Source organism: Equus asinus, chromosome 20 (genome assembly GCF_041296235.1).
Source record: "Equus asinus isolate D_3611 breed Donkey chromosome 20, EquAss-T2T_v2, whole genome shotgun sequence".
NCBI lineage: Eukaryota > Metazoa > Chordata > Mammalia > Perissodactyla > Equidae > Equus > Equus asinus.
In genome coordinates, this window is record NC_091809.1 from 23,327,156 (window position 1) to 23,345,967 (window position 18,812).

The following is an 18,812-nucleotide window of genomic DNA, read 5'->3' on the forward strand; positions in this document are numbered from 1 at the left end:
CCTTCTAGTTGTGGCATGTGGGATGCTGCCTCAGCATGGCTTCATGAGTGGTGCCATGTCCGCACCCACGATTTGAACTAGCGAACCCTGGGCCACCGCAGCAGAGTGTGTGAACTTAACCACTCAGCCACAGGGCCGGCCCCCCTCTATATCTTTTATTATTAGCAATGATATATTTACATATTTTAGATTTCCAAATCTATTTGAATTTCATCTACCTTATTCTTGGAATGTCATGACTTCTACTGCTTAAGTATACAGAAATACTTTCTAATGTTTACTTTCAGTGTTTTCATTTTATATTTTTTACTGTTTTCCTCTTTACCCCATCTAGAATTGTTCTGCATGAAGGAGACAGGAGAGTTCTAGACTGCCAGGATTCACAGTCTCTTTTGTTCCATCCTTGTGCCGGTTTGTAGAGCATCAGGGGCTCATCTGTCCAGTCCACAGTTTCTCAATGTTGACACTACTTCGATGTTGACAAGACAGTACTCTGTCGAGGGGACTGGTCTGTGAATCGCAGGGTCCCTAGATGTCTGTAGCAGTGCTCCCCGCCTGCCACAGTCATGACAGCCCAAAATGCCTCCAGATGCAGCCAAATGTTTCCTGAGAGGCAAAATCAGCCCTCTGACAACCAACTGGTCAGTTCTTATGGTGGCAACAGACCATTAAATTATGACAACTCATTAACTTTTGGAATTGGTGCATCTGGTGAAACTTGCTCTTCATCATTCTTTATTAGCAATATTTTCCTGAATACTTTGGACTTATTTTCAGAGATATACTTTAGGATTACTGTATTTTGAAACAGAAAAACAGATCCTGATGCAAATTTGAATGGAACTGTCTTTTAAAATGTTGGTGTGTGTAGAGGGAGCTGCATCTTTGACTTGAGGAGTCCTCCATGCACCAAAGTTGATTATGTTTCCATGGAGGGGATGTCTCTGTCAGCTCACCAGGACATACACTTGTGTGCACATAGCTCTCACACATGGCGTTGGCCCTAAACCTCCACAGTTCATATATATGTTGCAGGACATGTAATTTTTATTAAATACTCTGTGTTGTTATATATTATGTGTGTATTTACACAATGTTCAGCAAATGGACTCCTTCATCAGTTGTAGTAATGTCCCACTTATTTTATCTTTAGCTTGACAAATAAACAATGCTCTCATCTCAAATAACAGTATTTGCTTCTTGCATGTTATTCATCAGATGGATCACTGTGTTTTCTGACGTGAAGTTATAGAGGAAAGCAATGATAAACACTAGGAGTGAGAAGAAACATCTTTGGTCCTTCTTTGGATTCGTTCCTCCTTTCAATGGGCTGCCTCTCACACAGCAGTTCCTCTTCATGCTCTGCTCCCAAACATCTTCTATGAGTACTAGGCTGGCCTGGTTGTCATTGTGCCTGAGAGTGACCACGGGACTTAGCACCAAAAGGTGACTAGAAATACTGTGGCACCCTCTTCAGATTTCAACCAAGGGCAAGGGGAATCGGTTCCATAGTGGGGATCTGAATAAGGCCTGCGGGGAAGAACAGAGTTATTTGTGATTCACACAGAGGCATGAGTCCTAGTCAAGGAACCATTTGTCCTAATTTCATAAGAAGATGTGAAGTTACTCAGTGGCAAAGCTTGGTCTGAGTCAGGCAGCCTGGTGATGAATCGAGCCCCCTCCTGACTGCCTGTGTAAAGTCACAGCCGTCACTCAGCTCCGCTAAGTCTCGGTTTCCTCTCTTATCAAACAGGATCATATTAATGCTTCCCTGTTAGAAGTCTGTGCAGATGAAAAGCAATGAGCCAGTCCCCCTAAGGTGCTGAGTGCCGTGCCTCACACTCAGTAAGCCTCCCCAACGTGCCTTATTATTAGTGTCAGCACTCCTGTTAGTATTCTCACTGTCATTGTCATCTTCATCTTGATAACTACTTAGAAAGCAGAACTTCTCTCCATGGAATTAACATTTTACACTGCAGATGACCCACTGGTTCCTTGACATGTGAGGTTGCAACTGGCCTGTGAGATTACGGAGAACTAATGTATTGAGCAGAGTGCTGTGATGACTATTGTGATTTCCTCTATGGATACTTACTATCCCATATTTTGAAATCTTCACTATATAAATGCTGTGACAATTAGTTTTTGGTAATTCATGCCTTCCTCACCAGATAGAACAATTTGGTTAATCCTTCTTCCCACTGCTACCTCCAACACCATGCCAATATTTCAGCCCGACCATGAAGAAAAACAAGTTTTCAAAGTACCGAAATCTATCTTGAGGTCATGCCATTTAAAGGTACTTCATCATTCCCAGCACAAGGAGAATCAGTTGTGCTCTCATTGTCATTCAGGACTAAGATCGTGTTGGATGGCCACCTCGGGAGTTCTCCAGGTGACATCTGAAACTGGCTCCCATGCATGGGGGGCAGAGAGAGAGCAAAGAGAGAAGCAGCTCACTCCAGATTGGCAGATGGCCGTTTGAATAAGCAAGGGAACATATATATGAGCTTGGGTTAGGCGAGGCAAAATGAGTAGATGTCTGCACCTGCCCACCAGAATCGTAAAAGTTTCTGTAGAGGCTTTGACGGGGCTCAAACGTCTACCGTCCAGATGGTCTCAACACACATTCTTCTCTCCAGGCTGCGTCATTGAAATGTCTCAGGAACATTGGGAGGAGCGTACATTCCAAGGACAGGGGAGTAAGAAGCCTCTGACTTACCGAGTCCATCTGGAGTGTCAACCAGTGGTCACATCCTCTTAGTGACCTCCTGCAACAGAGCAGCTATTTGAATCTTGGGTAACTGATTCAACTGGGGCCATTTTTCAAGGTCATGGGGAAAATCTTTGTCCACACCTACAAATAACTCCCTGTGCTTCTTCAGTCGAGCTCTTTGTTTGGCTTAGAAGACCACATTGGGGCTGGCTCCGTAGTTGAATGGTTAAGTTCGCGCGCTACGCTGCAGGCAGCCCATGTCCTGGGTGCGGACATGGCACTACTCATCAAACCTCGCTGAGGCAGCGTCCCGCATGCCACAACTAGAATGACCCACAATGAAGAATATACAACTATGTATCAGGGGACTTTGGGGAGAAAAATAAAATCTATAAAAAAAAGAAAAAGTCCACCTTGTGGTCATGGGCTTCCCTCAGTGCCGGTGGAGGCACCAGCACTCTAAGTATTGTTTGGCCCTCATGTTTGCCACAATGGATACTAACAGGAAGAAGTGCAATTACCAAACACAACCTTCAGATATCACATCTCTTGTGCTGAGCACAGTGAGTAAAGGACTTTTGAGAGCACCATGAGGTGACCTCAAGACAGAGCTTGGCTGTCCTTAATGTTACCTGTGAGAAGCAGAACAGTTTATCAATTCATGAGTGCGGGAAGCACATCCTGTGTTTCTGCACAGATGGGGCCACTACTGGAGCTGTGTAATTCCCACACTGCGATGAAAGTAGCGTGGGGAGGGCAGTGATGATGTAGTTTCCTCGGCACCGTGTTTCTGACAGTGTGAGATCGGAGCCAGACTCATGCATCTTCCCAGGTGAATGCACATTCTTAGGATGGTGTGTCCTTTGTTGGAGGTGGAGATGAGGAGTTGGCAGTTAAAACAAAAAACAGAGACATTCCTGAGTTAGGAAGTCAGAATGATTTCCTGGAAACCTCCTTCTAGACTATCCTTTTCCAGATAGTTCATAAAGGGGAGATGAATAACAGAAAATGAAATGGAAATATCTTCTGCATCTCTCAGTGCTTGATGCTGAACACCCTCAGAACTTGTCTTCCCACATTGGATGCGTGACTGATCAATGATGCTACTGCCCAGCTGTGTTCCTCCCTGTATGATAAACACTGGTGGCAAACTGGGCCCTTCTTTTCTCTCTTCGTTGAGATCACTGTGGTTCTTAGGCCCGGCCCCTCAGCATTCTTCCAGGAATGCTTCTCTGTCCCTGGGTGTGGTGGAGTTATGGTTACACTTTGGGTGGACTTGAGAGGGCTGTTTGTCTCAGATGACATCAAAGGTGAGCACTTCCTCAGGGAATTGGGAGAGGATATGAGCAGATATGGTATCTGTGCAGGATAAATGGAAAGTATGCCTGTCAGAGTGTCCCCAACACTGTTGGAATGAACATTACTCTCTAGTATTATAATGGAATGACCATTATGATGAAACCCAGTTTTCTGATGTCTCATTATACTTCGATTAAATAGTGTAACCACAAGGATCAGATGGGTCATGGCCACAGAGAGTGATTTAACCAATGATAAGAAAGAGTCTCTGCTTACCTTTTTTACAGGATACAAATATTTTAATGTCAGAAACATTTTCTAAAGTTAACCATTCTGAACACCCAGAAGTCGGTTTTCTGCTAAAATGATGTTGATGTTGTTTTTCTCCCAATGCGCTTATTCTGAATCTGACTGAAGCATTGGAAGGATGCCCACCTACTGCATCCTTGGTGTTGTAACTGAACTCAATGGGTTCGCCTCTTGGTCAGAGCAGAGCTGAAAACACAAGCAAAGCAGAAGTAGGTGAAGAAAGACTTATTTCTTGCAAAAGCAATGGAGAACACCAGGGCTCTCTGCCAAAGTAGAGTCTGCCCAAACAAGAATTTGAGGTCAAGGGGTGCTTTTCTTGAGGTCATAGTACAGTTCATGAATATTCAGTTAAGGAAGACTCAGGAGAGCAGGGTTTATTGCCTAACCGTCACGTTACTTCAAGTCTCATTGGTAGAAGGGACACGAGCTACTACATACATAGTATGATCCAGAAATGTCTCCCTGGTCCCTCTCACAGGAAGAGAATTTAAAATATTAATGAGTTGATAATGGGGAAGGTTCACTTCAGAGCAGATCCTGGCGAATACAACTGGCTTCGGCCAGCCTGCTTGTGGGAACCTTCTGTGTTCAGGCTCTTCCTGTAACTTTCCATCTGCAGATACTCAACAGACAACGTTAGTTTCGGTCAGATCCTCTGTACCCCTTTCTTGGCCTAATTCCCTGGTCACCGTGTCTGTCTGTGTACCTATTTGGCAAAACTATGTCAGACTGCAGTTGTCAACAAACATCAAAATGGAGAGAGACTAATCATTGCATATGGTGAGGGGACCTTCAGTTGTGTGTTTGTAAAGAAGCATCACAGTCCCAGGAGTCCCGTCCCAGCACTACCTTTCCATGCAAATATCCCTGCAGAGGACGGATTCTGTCTGGCATTGTGCTGAGACACCTAAACTCAGGGGCTGTCACTCAGACTCAAGAGGGCGAGTCATTTGAACTGTCCAATCAGAGGCGGCGCCGGGGCAGGTGGGTGGGGCGAAGCTCTACGACCTCCCGCTGTTTGGTGCTGTTGCGGCCGCACTGGGGTCCCGGTCTCCCGCCGTTAGAGTCTGCGCTTGTCTCTGACGCCTGTTGTGTCGAGTTGTGACCTGTAGCGACCGCAGTGTCCTAGGAAGGACTCGGGGGACCCAGGAGCCCTAGAAATGCTGAGAGTGCCGCCCCGGGATGAGGACGCGGGAGGCGGGGCTGGTGGGAAGCGGCGGGGCGGGCCCGGCCTCCCGCGGTCCCTTCCGGGTTCTGCGGCCCCGAGTCCGCGGTGGCGCCGCTCGGCCCTCAGGCCCCTCCGGCCGCAGCGTGGGGGCGGGGCCGGCAGCCGGGCCCCGGGCGTCCTGTGTTCCCTGCGCGCGGGGACTTGGGCCGGAGCGTCTCTGGGCCGCTGTGCGCCCGCAGCCCCGCGTGTCCCAGGAGGTCCCCAGGGCCTCCTTTCTCTAGAGGGGACCCGTTTTCTTCTCAATTTTCCGTTCATTTGAGGAGCAGAGTCTGAAATCCCTGACCCTGTCCTGCGCGTCCAGGTCTTCCCAGGGCTGGGAACAAATGCCTGAATTTCCAGTGTCTCGCCGAATTCCCAAATGCCAACTTCCTGCCTTCGATTCACAGCATTATCATCAAGTATTTGTCCTTGCTGGAATTGAAACAGATTGCATATTTTAATTGCTTATCGTTTTCTCACAGTCCGTGGATTCCTGTTTCAGAAAGATTTGTGAGTGTTGATATTTTCCTTGAGTGAAAAGCAGCCTCTCACCGCCTGGAACTACGTTGCATGAAATCCTCGTGCATCTCCCCAGGATCTTCCTGGGCGCAGACATCCTGTGGCAAGTCCTCTGGGGGCAGGTTCCTCTTCAGAAAATACCCGGGATGATCTGTCCTGTCAGCACTGTCCCCACCTGCGTTAGTCACCTTTGGACAGGTTTATTCACTTTATTTTAGTCTCAGTTTTTCCATGAGCAAAAATATATTTAATCAACAGGAAACACAATGTAAAAGATTTCCAAAGAGACATGAAACAGGTGAATTTCAGGAAACAAAATATTTCAGTTTTACATGGCCTGTACTCAATTCTTGTTTCACTTTTTTCCTCCCGTCGTGGGTCGTAATATTCTGAGGTCTATTCTCTTATTTTGGGTGAGATAAAATGGATTTCCACAACTTAGACTTCCAGACCTGAAGTGTTCAGGTAGGATTCATAGTTTATAAAAATATTGCCTGTCTGGGAAATAATATGATAATGTCGTTGTTTTTCCAGAATGCATTACTTTCTTGAGGGGTTTCTTGTTGATTTAGCAAATTGATATACCATTTTCTTCCCTCGTTTCCGCATAAAGACTTGTTTGAGTGTGTTCGCTGGATGGTTCAAACACTGGGTTTGTGTCATTTAAAATATCAGTGATGGTCCCAAAAAACTCCAGTGGGGACAGAGGCTTGAGGTCAGTGAGCCTAACCTAAGGCACCCTTCAACCTGCAGAGGGAAGGCCTTGAAGGCCCAGTTGTCCTTCCTGGGGAGCCTCCCCCTGCAGGTGTCCTACTGCTCACACCCCCATGGAAGGAGCCTTTGTCATGAGAGGAGCTGCAGAGCCCTGGAAAGCTGGGGGTGCACGTGCTCGTGGGGTGGGGAGTGATGCCCTTTCTGAGGTTGTAGCTGTGGTTCCCTTGGGCCTGTTTCTAGACATAATTGGAGTTTTGCATGCACAGTGTAGTTGCACTCAGAGTAATTTGTTTACACTGAGAAAGTCTGTGAGAGTCAGGAGCTCTGTGTCCTGGATTAGGGCCCATTAATCGGTGGATCCATTTGGGTCAGAACCTTAAACTGAATCCAGCTGTTTTCCTCACTGTGAGAATGGGAGCCTGAGAGAGGGAATGTGTGCACCATTCCCTGTGGAGAGGAGGGTGTGTGGGGCTCCCAGAGCTCCTTCCTGTGGCTGCTCAGGTGCCCTCCCCTCCTTCTCCAGGGACTGACCCCCTCCAGGTCTCTGTCTCCACCAGGAGAGTCAGGAATGTGGGACCTCTGACTGGCTTTCCTTCTGTCCTGTGGGAATCAGGCTGCTCATCTGAGCTGGTTCCAGTGTTTGTGTTTCTTCCCTTTGGATTCCTTTATCGATGGACTAGTGCAGCCCTCTGGCTCTCGTTTCCCTTAGCACTTGGGCCCTGAGAGTGTAAGTTGATTGAGGAATTTGATGTGAGGAAAGCAAGAAAATTTTTTCATTTTCAGGTTGGTTTTTCCTATGTGGGTGTCTCTAGAGAACACAGAAATTTAAAAGGCTAAAGCAATTGAAATTGTGTTATAATCGATGTGAGGAAAACTTCTGAAAGCTTATGTAAATCTTTGAAAATCTAATACAGTTAAGGCTTCAAACTCAAACCTTGACTGCCTTATAATAGGCTGTTATTCTTGAAAATAGCCCAGTGTGAGCTATAGAGGAAGGACAAAATAGGATGCCACAGGTCCTTGTAGTTAGAGATTTCAAAATGTAATTTTGTTTGGTTTACACTTTTCTCAAAGTTAGTCTTTAAAGGAATTAAATGTTAGAATAGCGTCCTATGTACAAGAGTTAAAATTAAAGGATATAAATTTGTTTATTTGAAATAAATCTGTAAGATAGCAAAGATACAACCTATCCTGGTCCCCTCCAGCCCTGTTACTCCGGTCACCCCAAATACACAGTTTTGATCATTTCTGAGCCCTTGTTAGTGTCTCTTTGTATAAACCCTTCGAGAATGCATATTTTTCTTAGCCACATTTGTCCTTGTAGTGAGCAGTCAGACTCCAGATTTTTGGTGACTGCTCACAGCTGAAGCCCCACCCACCCTCTTCCCCTTGTGCCCCCACCTGGACAAGCTGAGGAGGAAGCCTGGGTGCTCTCTCCTCTAGAGCAGGCAGGAGATTCCCACCACACCAGCCCCTGCCTGTGTGCAGAGCTCTTGCCCCAGCCCCACCCCCAGGCCCAGTGAACCCCCAGGCCAGGCTCCACTCCTTACTTTCTGAGCCCTGTGAGAGCTGCTGGAGAGGCTGGCCCTGCCCTCCCCTCAGACCTCTATGATGTGAGTCCTAAGGCTTGTCCTACCCTCTGTGTGTGTGCCACCCTGGCCTGAGTCTCTACAAGGGAACCACCCCTCTGCAGGTGACCATAATAGCTGGCGCCCTGAGCCACATGTGCAGACCTGACCCCACCCCTGGGTCTGTGTTCTCTGGGTCTGACTTTGCTCCCCTCCTCTGCTGCCTGGTGGCGGCATGCGCTGTGGTCTCCTGCTTGCTGGGGACAATCTTGTGCCACAAGAACAGCTTTATTTCCTGCTTCCTAATGTTTGTCCCTTTTATTTCCTTTTTGTGTCTAATTGCCTTAACTGAGAATTCCAGTACAGCTGGACTCGGAGTGTTGGGAGGGGACATCCTTGTCTTCTTGATGTTACCAGACAGCATCTAGTTCTTTGAGTGTGGTCCACTATGATTAAACGAGAGTCCAGTAGATGTGGAGGTTGGTGTGGGCAGAGGGGAAGCATTCCTAGTCTGATGTTAGGCTCTCATTCTCTAGTGAGCGTGTGTCCCTGGGCCTGACCTTCTGTGGTATTGTAAGGGAGATATTTGTTGTTTGTCCTCAGTTCCTAGTGAAAACCTCTTGATGCCCTTGGATTTCTTGAGTGAGAAGGGTGATAGAGTGTCCCTTGTTGTAATGAGACAACTGTTGGCCAGCTCCTAGATGGCTTCAGATTGGAGGTTGGACGCCAGAAACACCAAGCCTTGAGTAGATTGTTGGAACTTTCAGCCCCAGCGCCCAACCTCTGTGGAGAAGAGAGGGGGTGGAGACTGAGTTAATCACCACTGGGCAATGATTTAATAAATTGTGGCCATGTAATGCAGCCTCCATTGGAACCCTTACAGACAGAATTCAGAGTTTCTGGCTGGTGACCACATCAGGTGCTGGGAGGGTGGAGTGTCAGAGAGGATGTGGAATCTCTGCCGCCCCCTCCGCCTCCACTCCACTCAGCCATGTTCACATTTCCAGGAGATGTTATGGAAGGCGGGGTAAAATGTGGCAGCTTTCGTTTCATCAAACAACAATGGAAATGCAAGCTTGTTCCCTTTTGTTTGTAGTAATTTGTGTTTTCTTAGCAGTGTAGAGATTATGTGATTTGATAATTATTGGTATCTCATTTGATTCCCTGCCCCCATCCTCCCCCCATGATGCAAATGAAGGAAGTTAGGCCCGCGGTCTCACTCAAATTCACATACCTCATAACAGTGGAATCTCTTTGTTTGAAGGCATAATGTGTGCCCTCTCCTGGGCAATGTCAAAAGTTTCCAACTCACAGAATACCACAAATTTTGTATAGTTAATGCAATTTTACAAATACGGCATCAGTTTCCAAACAGGACTCATAAGGCAAAAGGGTGTTCCACTTGTGTGACATTCTGGACGAGGGAAATGCATAGGAGCCTGACACAGATCAAGTTTTAAGGATGAGAGGGTTCAGTACAATGGGCAGCATGAGCCTGTTCCTCTGGGGTGAAGGAGCGTCCTCCATCCTGATGGTGGTGTAACTGTACATTCAGGAAAACTCACCACTGCTCTTTGTATGTGAATATACTGAAAACAATTAATAGAAAACAACAGAGATGTTCACATGCTAGGAGAACGTGAAACTCTCCTGAACTTTGCTACGTGTGCAACACTTCCTTCCACCACCTTGGGTTCCTTCTTTGGAAGGAGTGGAAGGACTGGGAAGAAGGACATGCGCCACTATGGACTGTTGCTGGTACCCAGTCTGAATTAGAAAACTCCCTCTACGGCTACACCTGCCCTTGTGTCATTCACATAACTGGTGAGAAAGTGATGGGGCTCCCGGCCTCCATCTTTGAGTTGACAGCAGGTTTCCTGGGTCATATCCTAGGAATGCGGTGACCTGAAACGTAAAACTGCACCTGACACATCTCCACGTGGGATCTGCCTGGGCGCATCCTCGTTGGACCCTTGGGCATCGTCATCGTGTATCCCAGAGCAGGTCTTGAGACCGTTTCCAGGTATTACGTTTCCCATTTGAAGCCCAATTGTTGTCTCCTTGCTGGGAAACATGTTTTGATGCAACATGTGTCCCACTCTGGAAGTTTTCTGTTGTGTTGACCTTAAAATTGAAAAACTCAGTGGTTTTACCAGGGAAATATGTTTATTTGGTAGTAGCAGAGGAAATAGAATTCAGGACCTGCAAATTATGGTGAGCCATAGGCGGGGAGGGAGAAGAGAACAAAGGAACTTGCTTTCATAGAGGACAGGAGGGAGCTGGGAGGGGCTGTTCCCAACAGAAGTCCCTTGAAGGAGGAGGAGAGATCGGGGTACTGACAGTGACTGAGTGTGGTGGCTTCTCATTGGCTGGGCTGTTGCTGGGCAAGGAAAAATTCTTCATCCCTCTTTCTGAGGTCTGTAAAGTAAGGGGTTTCCTGTTGGGGAATGCGGGGGGACACTTCTTTGGGGTCTGCAATGTATGGCAAGTACTAATGGGTGGGTGTTAACCCTTCAGGTCTCCTGACTCCATTTTTTTATTTATATTTTTTTTTGAGGGAAATTAGCCCTAAGCTGACATCTACTCCAGTCTTCCTCTTTTTGCTGAGGAAGGCTGGCCCTGAGCTAACATCCATACCCATCTCCCTCTACTTTATATGTGGGACGTGTGCCACAGCATAGCTTGCCAAGCGTTGCATAGGTCTGCAGCCAGGATCTGAACTGGTGAACCCCGGGCCTCCAAAGTGGAGTTGTGAACTTAACGGCTACACTACCAGGCTGGCCCCTTCCTGGCTCCATTGTAAATGAGATTTCCCATATTTATTTTCACATTTGTAATTCTACGTTGACTGTGAGGTGAGGCAATGGCAGAACCCAGAGCCCATGTCCTGAGGCACAGGCCCCCGCAACACAGTACTCCCCACTGTCACATACACATCACCTCTGCACCAACAAGCACAGTTTCACAATAGTCTTGATGACACCAATATTGTCAAAGATTTGTCTTGCCTAGTCCTAGCTCTGGGAGTTCCTCAGGTGCCCGACTGTACCTAAATCACTCTCCTGAGATCTCTGGCACATTCCACCCTGCGGTTTCAGTGGCTCATGTGCTGACCCCACCGGCTCACCTCAGAACCTGCCTCCAGAGTGAGTTTGGAGCCCACCCACCAAGGCCAGTGCTTACTTTTTCTGCATCAGGACTCACCCTGCAGAGTTGGAGCCCTGAGGCCTGTGGGAAATGGCGATCTCAGCCAGACCTTCCACAGTCAGGGGTCCTCTCTCTTCATGTGGGTCCCAGAATGCAACTGCCACCATGCCAACGGAAGAGGTGGGAAATTGTGGGGATTTCTGCTTTCCGAATTGCACAGGTATACAGGACATCCCCTCTTTGTCAGAGGCCTCACCCACAGCTTCTTGAAGGGAAGAGGCAAAAAAGAGCCTAGCCACATACCCGCATGCTCTTGCAACAACTTGCAGTAATTTTCTGGGTCCCTCAGGTGATGTCTGTGGCTGGGTGACCTGGGGTCTGAGGTCCAGAGGTGTCCACCTCTCCATCATGGAATGTTCCAGGGTGGGGCAGTCATAAAGGCCTTGGTGTGGATGGCTCATGGGATTGACCCACAAGAGGTCTACACGCAGGTGAGACCTCAGGCACTGACAGATCCCAGATCACAGAGACTGAAGTGAAGGGCATGGCAGCTGGGCAATGATGCACGGACCTTTGTTGTCCACACTGAGCTTCCAATGGGAAAGCAAAGTGAGGAAGGGACACATGGTGACAGTCGTGTTTCTGGAAGTGATCATAGCAGCGTGAGGGGCTGGGACACGGTGATCACTGCAGTCATCGTGGGCCCTGACTCTCCCTCTTCAGGGCCTGGGCTGTGGGTCTCTGGGCCATTATCTCTGAGGGTTGGTGACTTTGTGTGTCTCGTGTGGGTGTGTGCATGTGTGTGTCCAGTGAGGAAGCCTTTGTTGACTTTGTCTGTCTGTCTGCAGGACTATGTCTTTGACATATGTTGTGGTTTTTTAGTCATATTCTTGCCTAATTGCTCTGGTGGCACCTTTCTCACCACGATGGGTGGAGCTGGTGAGAGCAGACATCTCTGTCTTCTCTCTGATCTGAGAGAGAAAGCCCGCAGTCCTTCACCATCAAGAATGATGTCAGCTGTGGGTTCTTGGCTGATGCTTCGTTTCAGGGTGAGGGAGTTGACTGAGGGAGGTTCTCCTAGTTTCCTGAGTGTTTTCCTTGAAGGGCTGTTGAACTTGGTCTCATGCTTGTTTGTATCTGTTGAGATGATCCTATAGTTTTTGACGTTGATTCCATTAATGGTTTCTTATGTTAATTCATTTTCAGAGGCAAAACCATTTCTTTCCTGGGTTAAATTCCACATGGTCGTGGTTTTAGGTCCTTTGATATATTGCTGGAATCAGTGTATTAGTGTTTTGGTAGGCTTTTTTCATCTATCTTAAAAGAAGTATCTGTATACTGTAGTATAATGTAGTATCGTATAAACTTTTCTAAGGCTGCATATAGTGTGTATCTGTGTGTGTATGTGTGTATATATAGGGAGAATGTAGAATACAGTGTGTATGTATTTCCACAAGTGGTATATTCAGTATGTTATCTGTATATAGTATAGGTGGCATATAGTATATTGTTATATGTAATCAGTATTATATATAAGTAGAATATATTTCATATAACTAACATATATAGTAATTTCTATCGTGTGTAGTATAGCAATATAATTTTTCAGAATACTATTACAGTCTATCAGTCTGTAGCATAGTGGGTCTCATTACCATGTCTGTCCAAAGAATTATTCAAATAAGCCATCCTCATCCTCTCATGGGAGCATGGGGGCACCTCATTGTGTTGAGGCTCCAAAGCCGCCCCCCCGACCCCTGTTTGTTTTCTCTGCTTCTGATTTCAAGTGCGGTGTGTGTGTGTCTCAGAAACAGTAACTAACTTCTCAGCCGGAGGATTGAGCTGAGGCTCCATGGTTTGATGTTCAGTCGGTGCAGAGACCCGTGTGACCTTCCTTTGCATTTGAGGAACTATGGGAAAGATTATCACACAGTCTTACTTCCAAAGGGTTGCCTCGAATAACGAGTTGATGTGGTTGTGACTAGGCAGCTCGACCATTGGCACTGAGCAAAAAGCCTGTAAAACTGTGAAGATGAGGCAGACTGTTGGCATCTTCTAGCCAGATTGCCTGGAGTTTGACCCTGCTGAGCACTGGGTCCCCTCTTTGATCAGGGACGGCCTGGTTAGGGACAGCAGCAGCAGCTCTGTGGTGTTCTCCATCACGTGTGCTGGTGGCACACCACATTGGCATGACCTAGGTGCTGGATGTATTAGACATGAACAAGAAAGCAAAGCACATTTCACCATGTAAGCCACTTGACTTTTGCACGTCAAAGGGGAGAGAAAATAGGTACTGTAGTTGATTCTTTTGCATAAATACTGAAAACACTTAGAAGAAATGAATTCCATTCTTGTGTACATGGGCGTGGGGAAATGAGATGCCAGTCCCAGAAGACATGCTGGATGTCAGCCTTCAGACACACTTTGAGATCTCAGGCTGAATTTTTGAAACTTGATACTCAAAAGAAACAATCCATGAAAAACAGAGTGTATGAACCATTTTATTTTTCGTACTCTTGAATAACAGAAGTTGACAGTAAATTTTAAAGGTCTCATTGGCTTTATTGAGCATTTCGTGAGGTGAGCAGCATCCCATCCAGCAAGAGAGAGGAGCTCGACGTGGTACAGAAAAGGGAAACCATGTAAAGGCAAGAAAATGAAGTCGTAAACATAAAATCGGAATATTTTAGGCCAGGTTACCTCCTCTTTGGGATAGGAGGGTCTTATTAGATTCCTGGGAAAGGCTGAAGCTTCGCTTAGGTGAGGGATTTGGCCCTGGTTGGGTGATTGGGAGTAGCAAGATGACTCCATCGTGGGCTCATGGTTTTCCTTTTTACAATTTCCCCTCGTTGATGAGACTCGCAGCTTAACAGAGATGTGATCAAATTTAAGGCCCTCGTGCCCCTCTCAGCTACTGCTGTGACATTCTCTCAGGTCTTACTCTTCCCTTGGGTCATAGCCAGAGGTCATGGTGCTTTTGCTTAACCCCTGTGACCCGCAGGTTTACAGCCTTTACCCTCTGAAAGGCTGCAGGTTCACAGTCTGTAGGGTGGTCATCTCTGTTCTCTTCTGAGGTTCCAGTGCAGGGAGAGCACCGCTCAGTGGTTAGCAGCTGCAAACACGCACTTGACGCATCAGAGATAACACAGTGCGCCGGGGAGTTCATGCTGATTCCAGTAGGCAGGGGAGCTCTGAACATCGGAGGTGCATTTTGGAGCCATGGTCCCCAAGACCCAACCAATCACAATCAGTAAGTCAAAGAAAGACCCCATGGAGGGAGTCACCTTCTAATAAAGCTATTTGGTTGCTCAGTGATCCTGTGTCATTGAGTTTCACCTTCCCCAGAAGTGTTCATTCAGGAGCAGCAGGTGGTGGTGGCCACAGCACAGACGCCTCCCTGCTCAGCTAAGAGAGAATCAAGGGCTGTTCTGGTGCCAAGGCCAACTGTGGCCAGAGAGTCTAAGGATCTTTGTTGGGCAGCTCTTGTCTTAGCAATGGGTTTGCAATGTCTTCAAGAGCTGAGGAGAGGTTTTCTGATCATATTTTCATTTACCTTCCCTCCTAACGAGGGAGGTATGGCCCTGTGAAAGGAAGCGACTCGGAAGTCCTCAGTGCCTCCTGGTAGGTCCTTGCGGACTCAGTGATGTAAATTCAGGGGCATCAACCAGTGGGACGTCTTGCTTGTGAAAGTTAGGGGCGCAGTTACATATTGTAAGAGGCATTGCCCGGTTATGCACTGCCATCCAGCAAATTCTGACATGTGCTACAACTGATCTATACACTTCCAAAATGGTGGAAATGTATGTTTCATGATATCTGTATATCACCACAATTTAAAGTAAAAGTTTTAAGGCAACAGAGTGAAAACAAAACCCACAGAATGGAAGAAAATGTTGGAAACCATGTATCTCATAAGGCACTGGTACGAAAAACATCTAAATACCTCTTGCAACTTAGTTTTAAAAAGTCAAATAACTCTATTGAAATGTGTCAAAGGATCTCAGTATGTCCTTTTCCAAAGAAGATGGACCCGTGGTCAAGAGCATATGAAAATATGCTGGACATTGTTAGTCATCAAGGAAATGCAAATGAGAACCCCAGTTAAATAAGGCTTCACAACCACTAGGATAGCCACAATCCAGAAGGACGATGATAACAAGTTTTCTTGGGGATATATTTAGAAATGTGAACTTTCATACATGGGTGGTAAGAATACAACATGGTGTAGTTAATGTGGGAAAAGGTCTGGTGTGGGATTTCCTCAAATATACAACCTAAAATTACCATATGATCCATCATTGCCAACTGTGGGTACCTACGTGTGTGTGTGTTGAGAACACTGAAGCCTCTGACTTAGCAAATTTCAGGTCTACAAATTGTATATCAAATCATCATGATTTTATCTTTAAATATAGACAATTTTATTAGTCATTTGTATCTCAGTAAAGCTGGGGGCAGTGAAAGAGTTTCTAGATGCATCCCACATTTACATGAGGATTTATTGTTTTCCTTATGACAGTGAAAATAGGAATCAATTGCCTTAGGCATAGTGCTTAACATTTTTGAGGTCTCTAGGGACTTGGGTAAAAACTGATCTAAAATAAATTTCCTCCTAGTGTAAAATGTACACCTGTCTTTAATGACCGTGTGTCACACCCTGTGGTTAGACTGTTACCAGACAAAGATGTGGTTCTCCCAACCGATGCACATAAAAAGCCAATTATTCCCGCATCAGCCTTTGGGGAAAGAGAACAGGTTATCCTCCGTCAATCTGTAAGGAGACAGGAGGCACATGCTGTCAGATCTGCATTGCCGATTCAGGATTTGGGGAAAATTTCAGAGGTTCCGGGAACAGGCTGGCCTGTGGAAATGCTGCCAGGGCAGGTGTGCATTGGAGGCATTTAGCATTTATGGTAGGTTTGAAACATGACGAGGTTTTAAGCAGTTAGGGCAAGGTGTGGATGGGTTTCAACAGCAGGTCGTCCTGCACGATGGACCCCTCACCTCGGATGAGAGTGTGACTTTCAAGACCTGGTCGTGTCCCCCTCCTTTAATTCCATGGGGAGGACAGTGGTGGGTTCTGGTGTCATTTCAGGTCAAGATTTCTTGTGGACGTGGGCTGACGTCATGCTTTGTAGTTTTCTGAAAACCAGCTCTTGATCACTGTGTTGATAAGAGATGGGTCATTTCACACTGCTCCAAGTGGCCCAGAGTTACAAGACTGAAGAGTCCCTGTACCCAGGGTAGGGCTGTGGGATTCCAGCTTCGCACCAGAGCGAAGCACTCTGGGATTCCTTATCTTAAGCACCAAATGAGTGGGGATGGGGAAGGCGTGGGTGGAGGGCTCCACTAGCAAGACTCAAAGATTAAACTGGAACCTGGCTCTTTGTGACAAATGGTGAAGTCCTCTTTAAATGTCTCCGATTCTATACAAGGGGCATAATTCCATGATTGGCCCTGAAGCCTTACCCCAAGCCCTTGAGCCCTAAAGCCCATAAGACCGTCTTGTTTCAGTGTGGCCTGGCCTGGGCCACCCCCGTGGTGTAGCCTTATTGCTCCCTTTGGAAACTCAGCCAGGAATTTTCTGTGCACACCTGTGCCCATGTGTTCATAAAGAGCTGAGTGAAGAGAGTAGAGGCGGCCCCAGGGCAGGAAAAAGTTGTGTGTAAATGCAAATATGCCAGTGAGTCAGGTTCCAGCCAGCAGCCTAGGCGGGTTCCTTGGAGCCATGCAGCCTCCCCCGCACTGTCACTCATCCATGAGAGGGTGGGTCCTTCCTGACTGTCCAATCAGGGGAGCCCCTGGGGCAGGTGGGTGGGGTGATGCAGTGCATCCTCTTGGAGCTCCTTTCTTGTTCCTGTCCTGCTTGGGGTAGATTGTCCCGTGCCCTGAATGGTCCCTGGTGGCTCTGCCACCCTGTCTGTCCTGCTGTGAGCTGCACTGGCCATAGGAGCCACGAGAAGGACTCAGGGAGACCGAGGAGACCCAGAAATGATGAGTGTGCTGCCCTGGGGTGAGGAGACGGGGAGGAGGGACTGGTTGGCACTGGCCACAGCTGGACCCAGCCTCCCTGTGGACACTTCTGGAGTCTGGGGCCCCGAGTCTGCAGGTGACAGGGCTTACATCTCAACTGGGAGTGTTTCGACCCTCAATTTGGGATGTAGTCACTTTCTGAGTGTGTTTTCCTTCTGAACTGTAGGCAAACAGGCACTTCCTGTGAGCTGATTCATTTATTCTTGTTTCTGTCCTTGGATTCCTGTAGAAGGTGAAGATTGCAGCCCTTTGATTCTGGTTTCCATTCACACCTGGGGTTTTAAAATGTCAGTTGACAGAGATGATGTGAGTAAGGTGAGAAAATTGAAGAGGGGAATAGAATTTTTGTTCCGTTGAGGCTCGAGAACCTCCAGATGTGAGATGGGTTTACTTAAGTTCTCAGGTGCTTGTTCCAGTTTTAGGTCAGTTTTTGTGTGTCCGTGTCCCTCGAAGACATTTAAAAGTGTCTACAGCAGGAACATGGAAGGACCTGGAGGGAGTCACGCTAAGCGAAAGAAGGCAGTCTGAGAAAGACAAACACCAGATGATTTCACTCACATGTGGAATATAAACGTGTACTGAGACAAAGAAAACAGTTCAGTGGTTACCAGGGGAGGGGGGTAGGGGAGGCACTGGGGGCAAAAGGGAGCACTTATGTGGTGACAGTCAAGAAATCATGTACAACTGAAATCTCACCTTGCTGTAAACTGTTATGAACTCCCCCCAAAAAAGTCTATACTAATCCAGGGCCGGCCTGGTGGCGCAGCGGTTAAGTGCGCACCTTGTGCTTCGGCAGCCCGGGGTTCACAAGTTCTGATGTTGGGTGCGGACATGTCACTGCTTGTCAAGCCATGCTGTGGTAGGCGTCCTACGTATAAAGTAGAGGAAGATGGGCACGGATGTTCGCTCAGGGCCAGCCTTCCTCAGCAAAAAGAGGAGGATTGGCAGCAGTTAGCTCAGGGCTAAGCTTCCTTAAAAAAAACAGTCTATACTATTCCTCAGTGTTGCCTGCAGCCGCAAAGGGCAAGGAATGACGGGCAGTACCCAGGCTACTTGGTTGTTTAAGCAATCAGAGTTTATTGATAAAGGGAAAGGGGATGAGGAGCGGGGATACAGGGGAACAACAAACCGATACTCACACCATCCACACGACAGTTAGCCGGGAAGTCCCGACAGTTTGTCCGGCGGGTGGGATGCCAACTGTCCGGGTCTGAGGCAAAGTGTCCTTTCCTCGCTGAGACTCCCAATCATTCTCTGCCTGAGTTTCTCTGGGTTCTGACTCCGGTTTCAGACATTTGGA